Source organism: Dermacentor albipictus, chromosome 8 (assembly GCF_038994185.2).
Source record: "Dermacentor albipictus isolate Rhodes 1998 colony chromosome 8, USDA_Dalb.pri_finalv2, whole genome shotgun sequence".
Taxonomy (NCBI): domain Eukaryota; kingdom Metazoa; phylum Arthropoda; class Arachnida; order Ixodida; family Ixodidae; genus Dermacentor; species Dermacentor albipictus.
The window spans coordinates 104659963-104678783 of NC_091828.1; the positions used below are offsets into that span (position 1 = coordinate 104659963).

Below are 18821 nucleotides of genomic sequence, written 5' to 3' on the forward strand. Positions count from 1 at the left end.
ACACATCAAAGCAATAGCGCGTTTCACAGTCTTTGAGTGCGCAGACGCGTAAGGTAAAAGTTCCTTACGTGCACGTGGCGAGTACATCCAACAGGCGTGGCCTGTTTGTAAGGATAGCTGCAAATCTAAAAACTGGAGTTTACCGTCCCTAGACAGCTCATGTGTGAAAGTTAAACCTTTGCCATTGTCATTGAACAGAGTTAAAATATCAGCTACCGTCACGGAGCATTCGTTGTTAGTCTGTTTTATCACAACAAGAAAATCGTCAACATATCTAAAAATTCGAACCGAGTCATTGTTTAAGGCACTCTTAAGAGCGCGGTCTACAAACGATAAAAAAATATTACAAAGAGCAGGCGCCACACATGAACCAATACACACACCATTTTTCTGGATAAAAAGGTTATTTTCGAACTGGATAAAAGTTGCACTTAAGTAAAATTCGAGAAGGGACATGAAACTTTCCGAAGACAACCCGGTCGCATTGCGAAAATCTACCTCGCCGCTTTCTTCGATGCACGTCATCACACTGCGAAATAGCTCATCATGTGGTATCGAATAGTAAAGATCTTCTACGTCAACAGAAAAAATGTCGGCTACTGAATGGTTGTCTTCCAGAAAGGAAACAACATCGAAAGAATCCTTTATGCCATAAGGATCGTCAATAGTTAAATGCTTCAACTGTTTTTGCAAAAAGCGGCTAACCAAAACCTGCCAACAGTTGTTTTCCAACGGGAAGGCTACCAAGCCCGGATAAACGAATTAGCGAGTGCTACGTTTACTGGATAAATGTTGCTAATGCTAAAGGCGCCTTTATGTTCCTTCGCTGCTGCAGACATTAGATAAAAAAACATTTGCTGATTACAAAGTTTCTTAAGAATGTCTCAGTATGCGTTAAAAGTTCATTAACAAAGTAATTATTCAACATTGTGGATGTTGCGATATTCACTTGGAAAGTAGTATTGATGGCATATGTGAGCCCGTCTATTACATACATGTTGGCTCCATTGGCAGTGGAGTTGCCTTCGCCGTGACGAAAAATGCATAATTACAAAAAAAGATATGATGGCAGGAAGACAACGTGTAGGCTTAGTTCTATGGTTGTATAAAGTATAATAAGTACATGCTTTACCCTACTGCACATTTCATTACTGTTAATTGTTCACTGTCATTGCCCACTACATTTCATTGGCCATAATGTAACAATAAACAGGGGAATAAATATACCAGGAATGTGAGAGCGATGCGGCATGAATTTGTTGTCTGTAAAGGCAGCTCTGCCATCAGGGACGTAAATAGAGCGCGTACAACGAGGACAACGGCGTCTATTCATATTATATTATTATTCATATTATTATTATTATTCACAGATTTGTATGTATAATATGATTAGTATATTATTCAGCTCGTTCTTCTTGCAAGCCTGCCTTTGCGTGCCATGAATGCAGGCATGTTACATTTACTCACTACACCAGATTTCAGCACAAATGCATGCCACCAGATCACCCTATTATTACCGTAGTGTCATGGCTCCAAGCATCTGATCTTGAAAATAAATATGGCCAAAGGAAGCAGGGTAGTTGGATATTTCTGCTTGACGTTACGAACCAATGGACCTATGCTATGAAATTTAACGGATGGACAGATGCTAAGAATGCCCATAATTGTTATCTGTTCCGCATTCCATGAATACACGAGATGAACTTACTCTAAACTAGGACGTCGGCTACCACCGAAGAAATCAAGTCTTGCTCGAAACATAGAATTTCTGTCAAGTTTCAGCTCTACCAACTCGAAGTGACGGCGAGGAATTCAATGTCTCGTCATCAGACAAGCAAAGCTGCTGGTGGGCAAGCGCTAAAAGCATTCACACGGCAGTCTAAGCATCGCCAAACAACTGAAATTCCCGCATTTGGTTGTAACAATTTTTAAATTTCTTAATCAAACGCAGAAAAAGCCAAGTTACTAGCGCAAGGACTGTGAAGAAACTACACCTTGCAAGGAGAGGAACGGAATTTTTCAATGATCGGCGTATCATGTGCCTCCCTAACCCCTTTCTTTTGGTAGGGGGGAGGGAGGTGATACAAAGCCGCTCGACACAGCGCCGCTCGGAAGTTGTAGGGCACGGCCGACTGCGCCAACGCTCGGAGATAAATGTTGCCGTTGCAGCAGCGTCAACGCCTCCAGGTACAACTGCGGAGAGCTGAAGGTCTCGCATGTGGCGAGCAGGAAGTCAGGCTCCGTGTGAAGCCCAAGGGCTATAAAGTTGTCGATGCGCGCCGTGTGCCGTAAGTGCGAGTGCAAGCAAGCGAGGGTGAGCCTGCGAGCGCAGCTCATTCTTTGCATGCGCTAGCGAGGAAGGCTCACGGAAGCACGCCCTCTCTGGTCGCACGCGAGACATAGGGGCGAGACGAGGGATTCGGTGGGGGGGGGGAATTCTTTTTCGCGAAAGCCTCCGAGCGGATAGCACCCCCTAGCGTCCGCGCAGCCGCCATCTTCAAAGCAATTTGCCGTGTTTGCAGAAGACTCGTAATGACACCAGCTCCATAGGCGCTGCGTTTTCGACGTTTCGTTCACGTTGAAGCGAGAAAATGCACAAAGGTCTATTCGATCGCTGCCGCTGCCGCGATTCCTCCCTCCGGAATTTTGACAGCGAGTTTCCGCGCCCATCGAACGAGATGCATTCGTGTTTACTGCGCGCGTGGGGCAGCGGTCTTGTAAATTTAAAACACGTAGGCGCGCTTGTTGGTTTCGATTCACCAGAAAATATGTATGCGCGACTGAACGAGGACGTAGAAAGAAACACACACACAAAGACAGCGCTGTGTCTGTGTGTGTTTTTCATTCTTCGTCCTCACTCACTCGCGCTTACACATTATATCATATTTAATTTAGTTATTAGGCTAATGCTTACAAGTTTACACTGCCCATAAAACCACTATCCTTACTCTGTTTAGCTATCTACTAACTTTCTATCGCAATCGGGGGTCGTACAGGCTACATGTTCTATTGACCGCGGCCTGGCGTAAGTGCCACCAGTTGGCGCGGCTACTGAAAATCTGAAGTGCAGGAAGAGCAGTTATTGAAGAGAGCGGAAGAGACGTCGATTTAAACACTGTTTGTAGTCCACGTAATGCGAGAGCACAACGTTTCAATATATCGATATCGATGCCGCACACTTATGCTTATATTGATTTCAAGAACTTTGGCAACCTAGCTGGAGCTCCTGGGCTTAAGCGCTGGAACGAGATCCGCGTCACTGCGCACTCCCGGAGCAGGTTGCCCGGCTGTCGTTGATCAGTGCTGCATACACAGCCGCCATGATTCGAGAGGCGGTCAGGCCGCTTTCGAGACACGGACGCCTTCATGCAAATTACCGGCGTTGTCAACCGGCGTGTCGTCTGCTACTCTCGCGAAGATTGCCGTCTGCAAATGGACAGGCTAAACAAGGATTGCTGGTACCTCGCGAGGCGATACCTGATGCTGGAATACTTAAGTAAACCTTCGTAGGAGGACGCGAGGGCGGCCACTGAACCGTTCCGTCGTCGTTACATTTATTTCCTGAAAAGGGCCATGGCGGCGAGTGAAGTGGCAGCTTGTGCGAACAACGTGGCATCCTTCCAGAAGGCCACTGCGCATGTTGAGCTTGCGCCTGGAGGACACGCAGTGCGCATTCTTCTCATTAAGCCGGCACCAAGGCACCGGCTGAGAGCGCCGACCACAGAGTGCCCACGTTGAGGCGTCAGTGGGTTCCACACCCGTACTGTGGTGTCCACCCCGTGAAATTCCAACAGCGTCCCATGGGGGGAGGCTTTTGGCAACTCTGCAATACCGCTGCCACTCCGCCAATATTTGGAGAAAGGTAAAATTGACATCTGCTTTTCCTCTAACACGAAACGGAAGCGGAAGCGAAAACGACTTCTTTGCAGTTCCGTCCACTTTTATGAAAATTCCTTCATTTGACACTTTACACATGCGTGCTATCTCCTGCTCTGTTTACTTGGTAGAGCGACCAACTGGGAAAGGCGATGGTTGACGGTTCTATCCTCCGACCAAGGCAAACTTGCCTTCAGCTTTGAAGGCTTCTTTCCGAGAAAGCCGCGGGAGTTTGTATATTTTTTAGTAACTTTGGTTTAAGTCCACGCAGTGTCACTTTTATTGCCTTTGACGAAACTTCCGCATATTTGCGCGTTTCCTCAGAACTGACTTGCCTTTCGCGGCATTTCATATCAGAAGGTTTCCCCTTATAAGTGTTTCTTGATTTCGCTTCATTCAGACGCACTCTACCGGCAAAACTGGCGTTTACAATATGTTCTGACTTTTTTCATGAGCTGATGCGTTGCCATGTTACAACGAAAACTACATAATTGGCGAAGAAAGGTTTACTAAATAAATCCTCTATATATTCCTTGTTCTGGCGTTGCAATTTTTGAGAAGGATTTCACGTTGAAAGTGGCCACTGGAGCAACGTAAAAACGGCACACTGTGAGGCATCCTGGTTGCTCCAGGAACTATTTCGATGTCCAGGCTATAGCCAACGTTGGGCTCATATATCAATTTCGTATAGCTCGTCGGTCCGGCGCTCGTAACTTAATCTGTCGGTATCCATCCCGTCGCTGAGGATCTCCTCATTTATTGTTTCTATAGTCTAATCTCTAATACTGCTGCCGGCTTCAATATTTTAGTTGGGCAGCATGTCAATTACTATTTCTTCAACGTTGACCCTGATGTCGCTGCAGAGTTTCTTGTCATTCACGAAGATTTCATACGCAGCTTCATGGCAGTTACCGAAAGGATACAAAAGCAGGAACAGCGGTATTATCGAGTGCTACGTTCACTAGATGAATGTGTGTAATTCTAATGGTACACTTAGGTTTCTTCGCTGATGCAGAAAACAGATTAGAAGCCTTATGCTGAGCAGGAATATTTATCATTATTTTTCAAGCCGCTCTCAAAAGATCTTGATGTTAGTAAAACATGCAATCGAAAACAACAGGAGCAGTCATGTTCACTTTGAAGGATGTGTAACGTGGCGTGTGGGATCCAATCAACGAATCGTTGGCTCCATTGACGACAACAGTTCGATGTTGCTTGATCTTTGTACAACATACGAAAGTAGAATACTAACTTTGCCTGAAAGACAACATGTGGGCTTACTAGGTCAACCACATAAACTATAATACATGGTTTAACCTACTATAAGTGCCCTGCATGATTGAGGAACGTGGCAGGGATTTGTAAGTAAAGGCAGGTGTGCGAACAGTCACGTGAGTCGAAGGATAACCGTGTTCGTGTGGTCCGTCTTGTTCTTTTAGAATGTTTTGAAGGCTGCGTTTAGGTGTCATGAAGACTCGTATGTTACAGTTACTAATTGTATGACATTTCAGCATAAATGCATGCCATCAGAGCACCCTAATATCTCAGTTGCTTCTTTCATGGCTCCACGCCTAATCATGAGAAAGAAAAAAATCTTTACGAAAGGAAGTACCAAGGCTGGATATTTATTCTTTATGTCACGGAAATATGCATCTTTGCAACGGAATACTAATCTATGGAGAGATGCGACTAATTCCTATGCATGCTCACTATGGTACCTTATTTTTTCAGAACATGAGATTGATTTTATAATAATTACCACCAAAAATATCAAGCCTTACGTGGAAAAAAGGGAATTTCGTTCGAGTTTCAGCTCTGGCAGCTCAATGTGACGGTTCAGAATCGAAAGTTTCCTCATGACGCAATGTCGGGTGGTGGCAAACAAACGCCAAAAGCATCCTCACACCAGTCTACGCTTTGCAAGGGCAATTTAAATTGTCGCAATTGCTCGTTTATATTTAATCATTTCTTAATCGAATGCAGCCAAGGACAACGAATTAATGCATCGAAAATTACCCACTATACATTGCGAGGGAAAGAACGGAATGTTCCAAACACGAACTGTTTATTATTCTTCGAAATGTTCCAGTTGTCTTAGAGACAGCAGCCGTGATTCTTGTTTCTGGTGTATTCTTACTGAAAAAATCTCAAACCATGAGCGAGTGGCGTCTGCCACAACGTCTCATCCAAGTGACAACGAAATAAGCGGATTCGAAGAGGCACGTGGCGATAGCATTAGTGATAACTTCGACGAACACGCTCGAACTCGGCATGTTTCTGTGATCGACCGCTGCTTCATGTGCATTCCCATTTGCCACGCTTTCAACTACACATGCTCTGTTTGCTATTCTTGATGACTATTTAGTAAAATTTCTGAACTTTGCAAGGTAAGGCGTAATCTTCTTTCTTTTTCCAACAAGAGAGGGGTTCCGCGTCGTCCGTGTGAAACAATTGCGGCTCCATCGGCGGCAGCGACGAGAAAGTGGCTGCCATGCTCGGAGGAAAAACAAATCTTCAGGACGAAGTGACACGCGGTGATCTTGAAGCATAGTCAAAAAAATAAAGTGACGATCCAGAGAAAAGCACCACACCCTGTGATGGAAGCGGTCGCCCCCCCCCCCCCCTTTCGTTTATTGAGTGTGGGGGAGGGGGCACTGAGCACAACAACGCTAGGTTGCATGACTGTCTAATGCTCCGCTCGTATTATGCAGTTCCTGTTCATGTTCATCATTCGCTCGTTTTGTATTTTTGTCATGTGCTATTTGAAGCACAATTGCGCCTACCTTGTCTTCTTTTGCATCGGCATTTGGTTTATCCTCTCCCCTATTTTTTTGTATCCGAGACCAGGTGGGCCCGAACATCCGGGAGATTGTATTGCCAATGGGGCAGTGCGCTTAATATTGGATTATATTGGCGGGAATTACGTCCGCACCAGTAATTTTACATAATTCAAGAGTAAACCCACTCCTTGTGGACAAAAGTGTAGCCGCCTTCAGGATACGGCTGGTTCGATTGCGCGATGCCTAGTTTGTCCAAGGAAACTCGCTCCATTTCAGGAAAATGTGCTGTACGGCGGCTTTGCCTCATCATGCGTATATCCACGGTAGTGCACCCTTTACAGGGTATTAGTTTTCGCTATATTAGGGCTAACTACGCCCCTGCCCTAACATTTACATAATCTGCGACTAATTCTCGCTTCCAGTGGGCGCAGTCGGAGCAGCCTTCCAGACATAGTTTCGTAGCACCAGTCCTGCTTAGTCCATGCAACCTATCCCCATTTCACAAAAGTGTGCCGGATGGCCTCTTGGCATCACCCTTTCTTTATGCATGGCGGTGCCTCATTTTAGCTGTGTAATGCAATGCGGTTAATTTTCGAGTAATAGTAGACCCATGCCGTAATTTTTAACTACTTTGCGACTCACACTTGCTTTTCATCTTCTTGAGACATTCATTTTGATACTTCTTGTGACTAGCTAAGGCCCTCTGCAGGCGCGAAGGGGCTGTTTTTTTTTTTTCGGAAGAACATACAAGATACCCAGATACGCTTCACCGGTGTGAAGTACGCTCAGCCGATCTTGTCTTCAAATTTTTGCAGGGATATTATTGTGCATAGCGTATCCTAAAACCACCTCTATGTGCCAAAATGTTTCTTTCAAAAGGGGCTATATCCCAAACAGTCTACTGTAAGCTCGAATGTTGTGCCCTCAGCCGTGTATTGAAGGAACGCGTTCATCATAAGGTATACAGTCTCTAAAGTGTGACAGACGCAACTGTTAATGCTTTGTTTCAATTTATTCTTGCGAAATCATTGGCGAGTGTACGGGGAAGAAGAATATTTTTCAGTGATGTTGGAAGAGAACAAGAAGGGGAACTTTTTTGAGAAACCGTTCGGAACCGTTTCGGCCAAAAGGTGAACAGGGGCTCATTGTCGCTATAATCGAATCAGATCGGACGACGTCTCCTGCTTCTATTGGCTGCGAGAGAGAGCAGAGTAGCCGCCTGGCAGAAACTGGCTGGATCACAATAGTCTGGATGGATGTGGATGCCGCATCGCATTGGCCGTAAGTTGCTACTTATTTGCATAAACGCGTGTGGTTCGAAAATTTACAAAGCCTATATGTTCTGCGGTTGTGTCGAAGTCGTAAATGGTGGTATACATATTTTGATGATGTGAATACTAACTTAGCGCTGCAACAAAATTAGTGACTGCACATTTCAAGTGCACGATGCCTTTCTCCGCACAATTATGCGTGTTCGTCACAATTATTAATTTTATTGACGCATTGTGCTTTTGGTGGTTCAGAAAAAATGCTTGGATCCGCTGTATATAAATGAAGCAGTGCAATAATGCTCTAACATCATTCTTTAGAGATTCCTTTCAGGGATGTGTTGATTATTTTGCAATCTTTCCTATACCATGAAAACTGAAGAAGGTGGCCGAGATTACTCAGCAGTACGAAAGAAAATATTAAGCGACCATGTATGATTGCAGCACAGAATTTATCTGAGTCATATGATTGCGCGACTGTAATTTTGTGGTTTCGCGACAATCCTTTCATTATGCCATTTCATTATGTGAATTTTCGACTAAGCAGAAATATCTTCCTTCGCAAGTCCATTTTCTAGCTTTAGTACTAGAAAACTCTTCGGTGTTGCATAAGGGATTGGTAAATAGATATAAGAAGAACATCGTGCATAAGACTGCAGTCACAGAACATAGGACATCCTAAAACTGAGTTCCTCAAATCTAATATGATGAACACATTAGCATGGTGTTGTTGGGTGGAGTGAAGATAACGGCCATTATTTTCACAAATAAAGAAAAGAACGCAATGAAGCTGCCATTTAAAATTGTTGAAAATTGTTTTAGGGCAATTATTCAAAAATCAACCGTGTTGTTAAAATGCAGTGTTCTTAATGCTACAGCGTAAAAAAAAAGTTTGTGATGCAGCGGTGGTCCTTCCAGAGCGCCCTCATTCTATACTGCGCATGTGTTAAAGAATGGAATAGCAAATAACAGTAAAAGCCAGTTATGTATGCGTTCAAGTCGTGAAGTAGAGTCACAAGAACTTGACAATTTAACACCCATGCATACGAGTAGAGAAGTTCTTATAACCAGTGCGAGACTAGCAGAAATTTCTCTTGCCTAACGCTCGCGAAAACAGAATGGGTGAAACGCAAGCCAAACCCGAACAAAAAGTACCATGGATGTAACAAAACAAACTGCATTTTGCGCACCGTTCGCATATAGTAGGTATATGCGGTGTGTTTCGTTCGAAAATATGGCATTGGAGCGTCATACAAATAATATACCTTGAGCGTAGTCAATGCGTTTAATAACGAAAAAAGTAAGCTCAAATCGCCCACAGAGAAGCACCGTCGTGTGTGTACATTTAAATGCGTGGAGCCAACCACACTAACGCTGCGATCATGCTGTGTCACTTGTCGCCCGCTCTTGCGGCTACTACAGCGAAGCGCGCGGCGCAATTATCTCAACAACGGTCACGTGGCTTACCACAGAGATCTCGCGGGCTCACTCAACTCAATGGACAGTTGCCTTGCTTCTACACTGTGAGTATAGTCTGCGCGCACCTACACAGGAAGATCTTCGCAGAAGGTGTGACGTCGTGAAATTTATTCCTTGTGCTCGGGTCATTCATTGCGTTCAGACCCAGGGGTGCAGTGGTTGCGTTTTGGAAGTGATATTGTACATCCAGTAACAGCTGTTGTTTCTGCAGCGTCAATGAAGTTTCGTGAAATTCTTTTTCGCAAAGCGCACATGGGGGAAAATAAATATAGTAATCAGTCGGAATTAGTTTTGCTGTCCTCGGAAATGAATAAGCGGGTCATATGCCTTCGTAATTGCAATCGCTTCCTCTATAGCTATGTCTATTGGATAGCCTCTCCACTTTCTTTGTGTGGTCCGGTGGTTTCTCTGGGGTCTTTTGGCAAATAGTTTAGCAGAGTGCATATGGGTCAAGTATTTCCACTTGCTCTGGTAAGCACACGACATTAAAGATTCCACTGAACACTTCTTCAGATCATTAACCTCATTTAAGTGTGCATTGCCGGTCAAAAATAGTCTCTAACCAATGCCAATGAAAACGTCCGACGAATCAAGGTGGATGGTCAGTCAGTCAGTCAGTCAGTGTTTTATTTTCACCAAACAAAAACATTTGTGAAAAAGGGGAGACGGCGAAAAAGCTGCGGATACTGCAGCTTGACTAAGCACCGTCCACCCTGTAGTAGCAATGACAGGGTAAATATACAAGTAAAAAGATAATTACACAAGCAAAAAATGAATAATTTAAAGTGACAGAGTAAACACTCAAGCGAAAGCAAATAATTATACACCAGTACGAAAAATTGTACACATGGGATCATTTTTGCATATAATAAAGCAAGAGAAGACAAATTGGCATCAATGATACATGCAACATTTATATAATGCAATACAATTTAAGGAATGCGCAGTTACAAAAACAAGCTAACTACATTGGTGGGATTTAGTGTTCTGATTTCGATGTCTTGCTGCTCATATGCGTTAAGAGTGCTTGGTAATGTGTAGCTACGCCTTTGCGTTCCGTAAATAGTGCGTGAGAATGGAGTTTTCCAGGGGGGTTTATACCGGTGGAAGTAAATACTTTGAGTAGGTTCAAGATTTGCAAGTGTGAGAAATGTGTCCAGCTTCCCGCGAGTTGCACTAATGTAGGATTGCAGCAGCCTGCATTTGTATATATTGTTCGCCGTAACAATTTTTTGCTTCACAAAAAGATGGCTGGTGTGTTCAAGGTATGGTATGTTCTCTATTGCCCTAATAGCTCTTTTCTGAAGTATTTTTAGCTTATTCAAATTGGTTAATGTAGTGTTTCCCCATATTAAAGCACAGTAGTTCAAGTGAGCATGGAAGAGAGCTTGATAAATAAGTCGCTTTATGGTAAGAGGCAAAATATATCGACAACGATTTAAAGCACCAACCACGCGTCTCAGCTTTAAGCTAATCTGATCTATTTGGTCATTCCAGGATACATGTTCATTAAACATTACTCCGAGCGTCTTTATTGATTTGGTTACTGAAATTTTGTATGGGCCTAGGGTAACATGGTGAGGTAACTGTAGGGATGTGCCAAGTGCTCGAAAAAGGACACATTCTGTTTTTGTTTCATTTAGCGTTAAATTGTTTTTAGTGCACCAATCGCGAAGCTTATAACAGGTGTTTGCTGCTAGTGCCTCGAGAGTACCTAACTTTCTTCCAGTAAAAAATAGTGTGCAATCGTCAGCATAAATTATAAATTTGCAAACTTCGTCGATGTTGATTATGTCATTGATGTAATATAAGAACAATACAGGCCCTAGAATGCTGCCTTGTGGCACCCCGGTTTTAATTGGTTGTGTGCGCGATTTAAAGCCATTTATTTCAACGTACTGAGACCGCGCACTCAAATACGACTGAATAAGTTTGAGCGAGATTCCTCTAAATCCATAGCATTTTAACTTATTTAATAATAATTCATGACTTACGCGATCAAATGCCTTACTGAAATCCAAATATAATGCAAGTGTCAAAAGCCTGTTTTCGATATTATGTAATATGATTTCTTTTTGTGCTAGTAGAGCACTCTCAGTTGAACGTTTCTTTCTGAAACCATATTGACACTCGGTAATAAGGTCGTACTTTCTAGAGAAGATCTCAATTCTATCGTTTATTATTTTTTCAAGGCATTTCGAGAAGATGGGGAGTATGGATATTGGGCGATAATTGCTTAAATTGTTTTTGTCTCCTGATTTGTATATTGCGGTAACTTTTGCTAGTTGCATGAGCGTTGGAAAATACCTGTTGATAACACCAAGTTGTAGATATGTGTTAGTACTTCCGCTATGATATCTAATACATACTTTATTGGTCGCATTTCTATGCCATCAGAATCACAGCTGCGACTATTTTTTTATTCTACTGAATAGTGTAATTACTTCAGAACTGGAAGTTGGTTTAAGGAAAAGCGTGTTTGGTATCGGATTTATGCCGGTTGTTGTTTGAGTGCTGTGGCTGGCATTTCCTATTTTCACGAAGAAATCATTGAATTGTTCTGCAAGCTCAGTCCCGTTTAACGTTTTTCCGTCTATTTCCAGATTTTCGATTTTTGTGGGAGTAGCTCCTTTATTCAGTACTTCATTTAGTTTGTTCCACATGGCGTTACGTTGCTCTGGACGTTGTGGATCGAATATGTGGTAGTAGTAGTCCCTTTTTGCCCTTTCCTTTTCTTTATTCAACTTATTTCTAACAGTCTTGTATTCAGTCCATAAGTCCGCATTACGTGTTTTAACGAACTGCTGGTAAAGTTTATTTTTATGGTTTATCTGTCGCTTCAGATAGTTTGTTATCCATGGTTTCCGAGATTTGTTTGGTCTGTGATATGTCTTGAGAGGAAACGATTCAAAGTAATGTTCTTTAAATGTTGTTATAAAGTTATTATACGATGTGTTTGCATCTCCATCGGCCAAAATATCATTCCAATGTAATTGCTTGATACGGTGTCTAAAGTGCTCCAATGTAGCAGGTGTCACTGAGCGGTACATGAATTCTTCTGGTTTCACGTAGGCCGGGTTGGTGTGCATTTTCAGGAAAATAAATATAGGCAAGTGATCGCTTATGTCACAACTTAGTACCCCTGAAATGCTTTCTTCTGTCATAGAATTGGTAACAAATATGTCCAGCAATGACATTGTTGATTCAGTAACTCGTGTTGGCATAGTAATGACATTTTCAAAAGAGTTGCACTCAAGCACTGATAAAAATTCATTACTTGTAACTGAGTTCTTCGAGACATCTATATTAAAATCCCCACCGACAGTAAGCATATAATTCATAGCATTTGCATGTGACAAAAGACGATCAAAATATGTTAAGAAATCAGCCATAGAACCGCTAGGAGGGCGATACAGAACGGCGAATACATTTGTACCCTTTTTGATACACAAGGTTTCGTAGTTTTTTGTGATAAGGCTGTATTCTTCAATTACTTCACGGAGCTCAAGAGTTGTTAGAATGGCAACGCCACCCCCTCTACTCTCTGTGCGGTTTAAAAAGAAATGGTTGAACCCCGGCAGCATGAAATGTTCTGACTCACTAGTATACCACGTTTCTGTGAACATTAAGAGGTCAAAATTTATACCACATGATTCCAACAGCAAAGTGATATCTTCTTTTTTTGGCTGAAGTGACCGTGCGTTTAAGTGCATCACTTTGGTTCACTCCTCAGTACCTGGGCTAAGCCACATTTCCAGGAGTAATAGATGCAATAATTCCCCCCCCCCTCCCAAGAAAAAAGTCCCCGCAGAGATAACATTCTCCACCAGAAAGTCCGCACATTTATGTCTGGGGACTTTTTTCCCATGGGCCAAACGCGAGAAAGAAGCGCTCGTTGCGAAAGCGGCGCGTCGGCCTCAGGGATCTTTTGGCTCAATGGCCGCCCTCGACGAAGTTTTTTTGGGGGGGCGGGGGAGGGGGGGGAGGGGCGTTATCTCAGTACGTGGGGATTTGAAGAAGAATGATGACGTTGTGTTGACCAACAGATGTCGACACTGAAGACAGGAAACGGAAGCGCGCCGAGGCTCCCTGCTTTCTACATGCAAATGAGGGTACCGACGCGCGTCAACCCAAAAAGTACACGCCAGCCACGACCAGGAGACAGCCGATGCTCGCGGGGCACGCCTCACAAACAGCATTTCAGTAAAATTCTTTTTCAGTCTCGTCCAAATGCGTGACTCCTGTCGTGCCTTGCCAGAAGACCCACGACGTCGAGCAATTTTCCTGCGTCATGACGAAAAAGTGTCGCCCAACGCGAATGCGTGGCTGCCAACAGTTCTCAAGAATACAACGAGCCTGTCCCATGTTGCAGGATGGCGAGCTAGACCCGCTGCGGCCGATTTTAATTGCCCGTGCAAAAGGATATGGTTAAAATGGGTAATAAGTTAATAAAAATCAAGAAAGAAGAGAGAGAACACAGATGTAAGATCGACATTTATTCATCATATAATTTGAGTAACCATGTACGTCGTGTTTGCCCTCCTTAGCGTCGACACTTGCAACAGAACTGCTTGTTGGCCTAGTTGGTGCTTGCTAAAAGACATGTTTTTTGCCGCAATTGAACACTCACAAAAGGAAGGCACATAAAGACAACACAGGCGGCTTTATGTCTTTATGTGTCTTCCTTTTGTGAGTGTTCAATTGCGGCAAAAAACATGTCTTTTAGTCGACACTTGGTTGGTACTTTCACTTTTTTCTGCCGTTATTCTAAATTAAATCCCAGAAACTGAACTATGTCGAATACAAAGACTTTTCTGACTTTTTATTCCAGTTCCTAAATATTGCACCGTTCTTAAAATATTTTTTAAGTAACTTCCCGGAACCGAACCCGAACGAATTAGACCTGAACCACACCCCGAACACCTTGAAATTCGAGCTTAGAATAACAGAACCTTAGAATTCGGAGGAGACGCTGTCAGGACCTTTCGAGACATGGACGCCTTCATGCAAATGGCCGACGTCATCAAGCCTTGCGTCGCGGGGAACCGTCGCGAGGATTCCCGTCTGCGATTGGACAGCCGGAAGGAGGATTGCTGGTTCCTTGTGATGTGAGACCTGATGATCGAATACATAACGCTACCTTTACTCAACTGCCCACCTCGTGAGACGCTGTTAGCGTGACCACCTACCACTCTCCAATGAAGCCAATCAACCGGTTCTCACTGCGGTCTCCATCGTTCGCATCTATGCCCTCAACTTAGCCCTTTTTCTTTTTTAAAAATTTAAAACCGATGTCGGTCACTGATAACTACCACTACGGAAAGGTTCCAGTTATATGGACTGAAACACTCCTCATCCATAAAGGTAAAACACCATTATTTGCGTTTGCGATTACTTTTCTTCCCCTGTATTCATGAACCTCACTGAGAAGTGTTCCTGAAAATATTTTTTCGCTAGTTTTCAAGAGAATTTTCTCATTATATTTTCTGGAAACTCGCGACGCGGTTAGACTCTGCTGGTAGATACCCATACGTATCCACAAGCCACTGATACTATGAGCTTTAAGCGGGTGCTGCAATATTCGGAGAACGAGAAAAATTGACATCCGCTTCAGTGAAATACGAATTAAATAGGTAACCAAATTGTTCGCTTTAAAGCTTCGTTTCCTTTTCTAAACCTTCCTTTCCCTTGCGCTCTTCCGCAGAATTGATTTGCCGTATTCGGTGTCTTGAGCCTTCGGGTTGCCCATCAATTCAGCATCTCCTTGAAATACGCTAGGATCCTGGTTTGCTGACATGCTGTTTCGCTGGTTGCTGAGTGACAGAGCTTAAAGGCGTGGGTGTTGTGTTCAATCTCTGCACAAGGGCAAATTTTCCTTCAACGTTGAAGGTTTCTTTGCGGGAATGCTGCGTGAGCGCCTTATTATTGTTTCTGGCTATAGTCGCTACCGTTCAGGTAATGCCGATTTTTTCACTCTTTCAACTTCATTAATCTTCATTGAGGCATATGGAGTCAGTAAAATGGGCATTTAAAATCTATTCTGCCTGTCACCATACCCTGACGTGTTGCTATGACACAACGAGAACTTCATAATTGCTGAAGGACAACTTACAAAAAGAAAAGTAGTCCATGCATTCGCTTGTCGCTGTTTTTTTGTGCTTCCAGAAATATTTGACGCCGATAGTGGGCAGTGGAGTAAGTTGGAAGGGCCGGCTGTGAGGATTCGCGGTTGTTTTGTGAGCCAGGCTCGCGCCAACGTTGGGCTGACTTATGAACTGCGTACAGCCAATTGGTCCAACGCTTTTAACGTTCTCTGCCGGTTTCCACCCCATCGCTGAGGACCTTTTCATTGATTATTTCTACAGTCTAATTTATGACATTCCTTCCGGTTTCAATGATCTTGACGGGGAACTCCGCAACAACTTTTTTTATGCACCGTTGTCAGAAATTTCCGTGGTGATATTAATGGTGATATAACCCAATGTTCCTGTAGACCAAGCAGCGGAAGTGAATGTTATAGCGAAGTGTCTACGCCATGCTTTTTCCAAAGCTTTATTCAAACAATTGAGAAGTTTGCATATGATTCAACAATCCTTTATTCTGGGTTTTTAAATATTCGTTGCACAATGAATGCTTTATTTTGCGTATTGTGGATAGGACCACTTTTAACAAGGAATTGTAAATTTTTCTCTTTATTATTATACCTTTAAATAGAAAACCAACTACATAAATGGACTTGGTGACGCTTGAAATATATTTTTAATTTCTTCGCGCGTCGTCACGCATACGGACGGTGGGCCAATATGTCTGCGTCATTTTCTCGGGAAGTTTCGCAAGATTTTAATTTGTGAGGAAATGGGTCAGATACGCTCTCTGTAGGTTTTCATATTTGAAGTGTACTTGATGAGAAAGCTTTAGCTCGGGGGTTCCTACCTAATACATGGCAAAGGAGAGACAGTTTATCTCGGTAACCACGATACCATATTTGATGAGGTTCATTTCAATTAGAAGAAAAAGCTAAAATCTCGTGACTGTTAGTAGCGAACATTTGAATTATAGTGTTAATTCTTTTATTAGAGAGTGTTCAAAAACGCCAATTTTCCATAGACCGCAATTATTAAGTTTACAACTCTAACTCAGCAAGAAAAATAAGATCTCGATTCCGTAAATACCCTCTAACAGTGTATCTAAAACACACAAAATTGGTGTATTATACATGGCTGTTACAAGCACCACTATTGTGTTAGTAGGAATAGTGCAAAACCTTTGTAAAGAGTGTAGCAAATTACGTGAAATATATATGAATGCACTAAACTTATGCGCTTTGGTTGTTCTACGGGATGCGTTTTACCTAACATTGGTATCTGCTCTGGTACAGCCTTAAGGATTTGTAAACTTGGTGTTGCTATTTACATTAAAACTTAGATTTTCCGCGATTAAAAAAGCCAGCCTCTAAGTAACGCATCCGCTTCAACAGTCGCTAGAACGTAACGTACTCTCTGAAATGCACGCAGGGTGGTTGAAATCGGCCAATGGGTTTTCTCAGGAAAAAAATGTCTCTTTTAGAAGTATTTGAATAGCCGAAATCCGAGTTACGCCTGTGGTGAATATAGGTCAATGACCGCTTGCGCTTGGTGTAAGGACACCTGGTTTTACGCCCTGCCACGGGCTCTTCTCACTGAAGTGAAATCGGTGAAATCGAACAGCAGAGGGGCATCAGGGGTACCTCGGGATTGAATCCCGGCAGCTGCAGCTGAGATTCGATCCCGAAACCTCGTGCCTACCAGCCTTGCGCCATAACAATTAAGCAACCACGGGTTATGGACTGCTACTCTATGGACCGATCCGGAAACACCAATGCCGGAAATGTGCTGTTGAAAGCACTAAACGCAATTTTCAATGCGTCAAACCATGACAGCACTTATACGTCACAGAACCATATGGCTCGTGTCGTTACGACTCTATCTCTGCAGGTATAAAGGGATACTATCACTTGATACCGACAACCGGCTTCGATGGTTCACGTTCGTGTTTTTTTTTGTAAATGTCGCGCTCTCTCTGCCTCGTCAATCGGCAACGCTGATGCTAAGGGCGCAGAAAAAAAAAACGCCCTTCGATTAGACGAGTGACACGCTTGTGAAGGCCGATTCGTCACATGTTATAAAGTCAGACCACTTCATTACAGCGAAATCGATGTCGCACATACATTTCTGTATTGATTTCCCGAACTTTGGCAGCCTTGCTGCAAGTCCTCGTCCCAAGCGCTGGAACGTGTCCAGCGTCAAAGCACACTCCAGGAGCAGGTTGACCGGCTGTCGTCGGTGAACGGAGCCGAAGCAGCCGCCTTGATTCGAGACGCTGTCAGGGGCTTTCGAGATATGGACGCCATTCAAGCACATGTCCTGCATCGTCAAAGGCCGCGTCGTCTGCCATTCTTGCGAAGATTGCCGTCTGCAACTGGACAGCCTGAATGATGATTGCTGGCTCCTGGTGAAGCCAAACCTGATGCTCGAATACAAAAAGGAAACCACTACTTAGCCTTCCATCACGTGAGACCCTGCTGGACTGACCATCTACCAATCTGCAATAAAGCCAACTAGCCGATAGCGACCACGGTTTCGTTTCTTGCCATCGGGACATGTAATTTAGAGTGTTTTTCTTTTTTTTTCTACAACCGGTGAAGCTCGCCCATAAGTACCACTACGGAAAGGTTCCAGTAACATGTAATGAAACACACCGGATCCATGCTGCTGCAATACCTACATTTGTCCTTACGATTATGTTTCTTCGCGTAAATGCATGAAACCTATTGAAAACTCTTTGTATACAGTTTCCTTCCCTTGTTTTCTAGAAAGCTTCACTTGCTCAAACTTTCTACTGGAAATTCGCGACGCACTAGAATCAACTGGTAGACACGCATACTTTTCCCCAAGTCACCTATGTTACAGACTTTCAGCCGGTGCGGCAATATTTGGAGAAATACGAAAATTGACAGCCGCCTTTATTTTAACACGAAGCTAAAGAGGAAACCAAATAGTTTTCTTGGCAGTTTTCTTCCCTTTTCTGAAACTTTTTTCACTTTGCGTGCTTTTGCGGAATCGAGTAGTCGTCTTCTGTGTCTTGAAGCTTCGGGTTGCCCATTAAATCAGCGTCCCCTCGCAATCTGCAAGACTGAGATGGTAAAGCGAGCAGCGCGGAAACGCGTTGGTCGCGGTTACGATCTCGAGACCACGGCGAATTTCCCTTCAACTGAAACGTTTCTCTCGTACAAAGTCTCATGCGTGTTTTTATGTTTTTAGGTCATCTCGCGCTACAGTCGCTGCAGTGCCAATTTTTTCCCTTTGATGAAACATCCAGCTCTGTGCGGGCATTCACAAGACGGAATTGCCGTTTGGCGGCGTTTAATATCGAAAAACTT

The 18821-nt window shown here is 43.4% G+C and overlaps 1 long non-coding RNA gene across 2 annotated transcripts in view; it reads right to left on the reverse strand.

Annotated features, from left to right (window-relative positions):
* Window positions 1-16898: 16898 nt before the first annotated feature.
* Window positions 16899-18821, reverse strand: part of LOC139048942 (uncharacterized) — a 72093-nt gene continuing 70170 nt past the window's right edge. Inside the window, exon 2 of one of the 2 annotated variants that reach the window (XR_011508036.1) lies at window positions 16899-17905. This is a non-coding gene — a long non-coding RNA (uncharacterized lncRNA). Of the gene's footprint in view, window positions 17912-18821 lie in introns of both variants that reach the window. The other variant, XR_011508037.1, reaches the window with a different exon arrangement.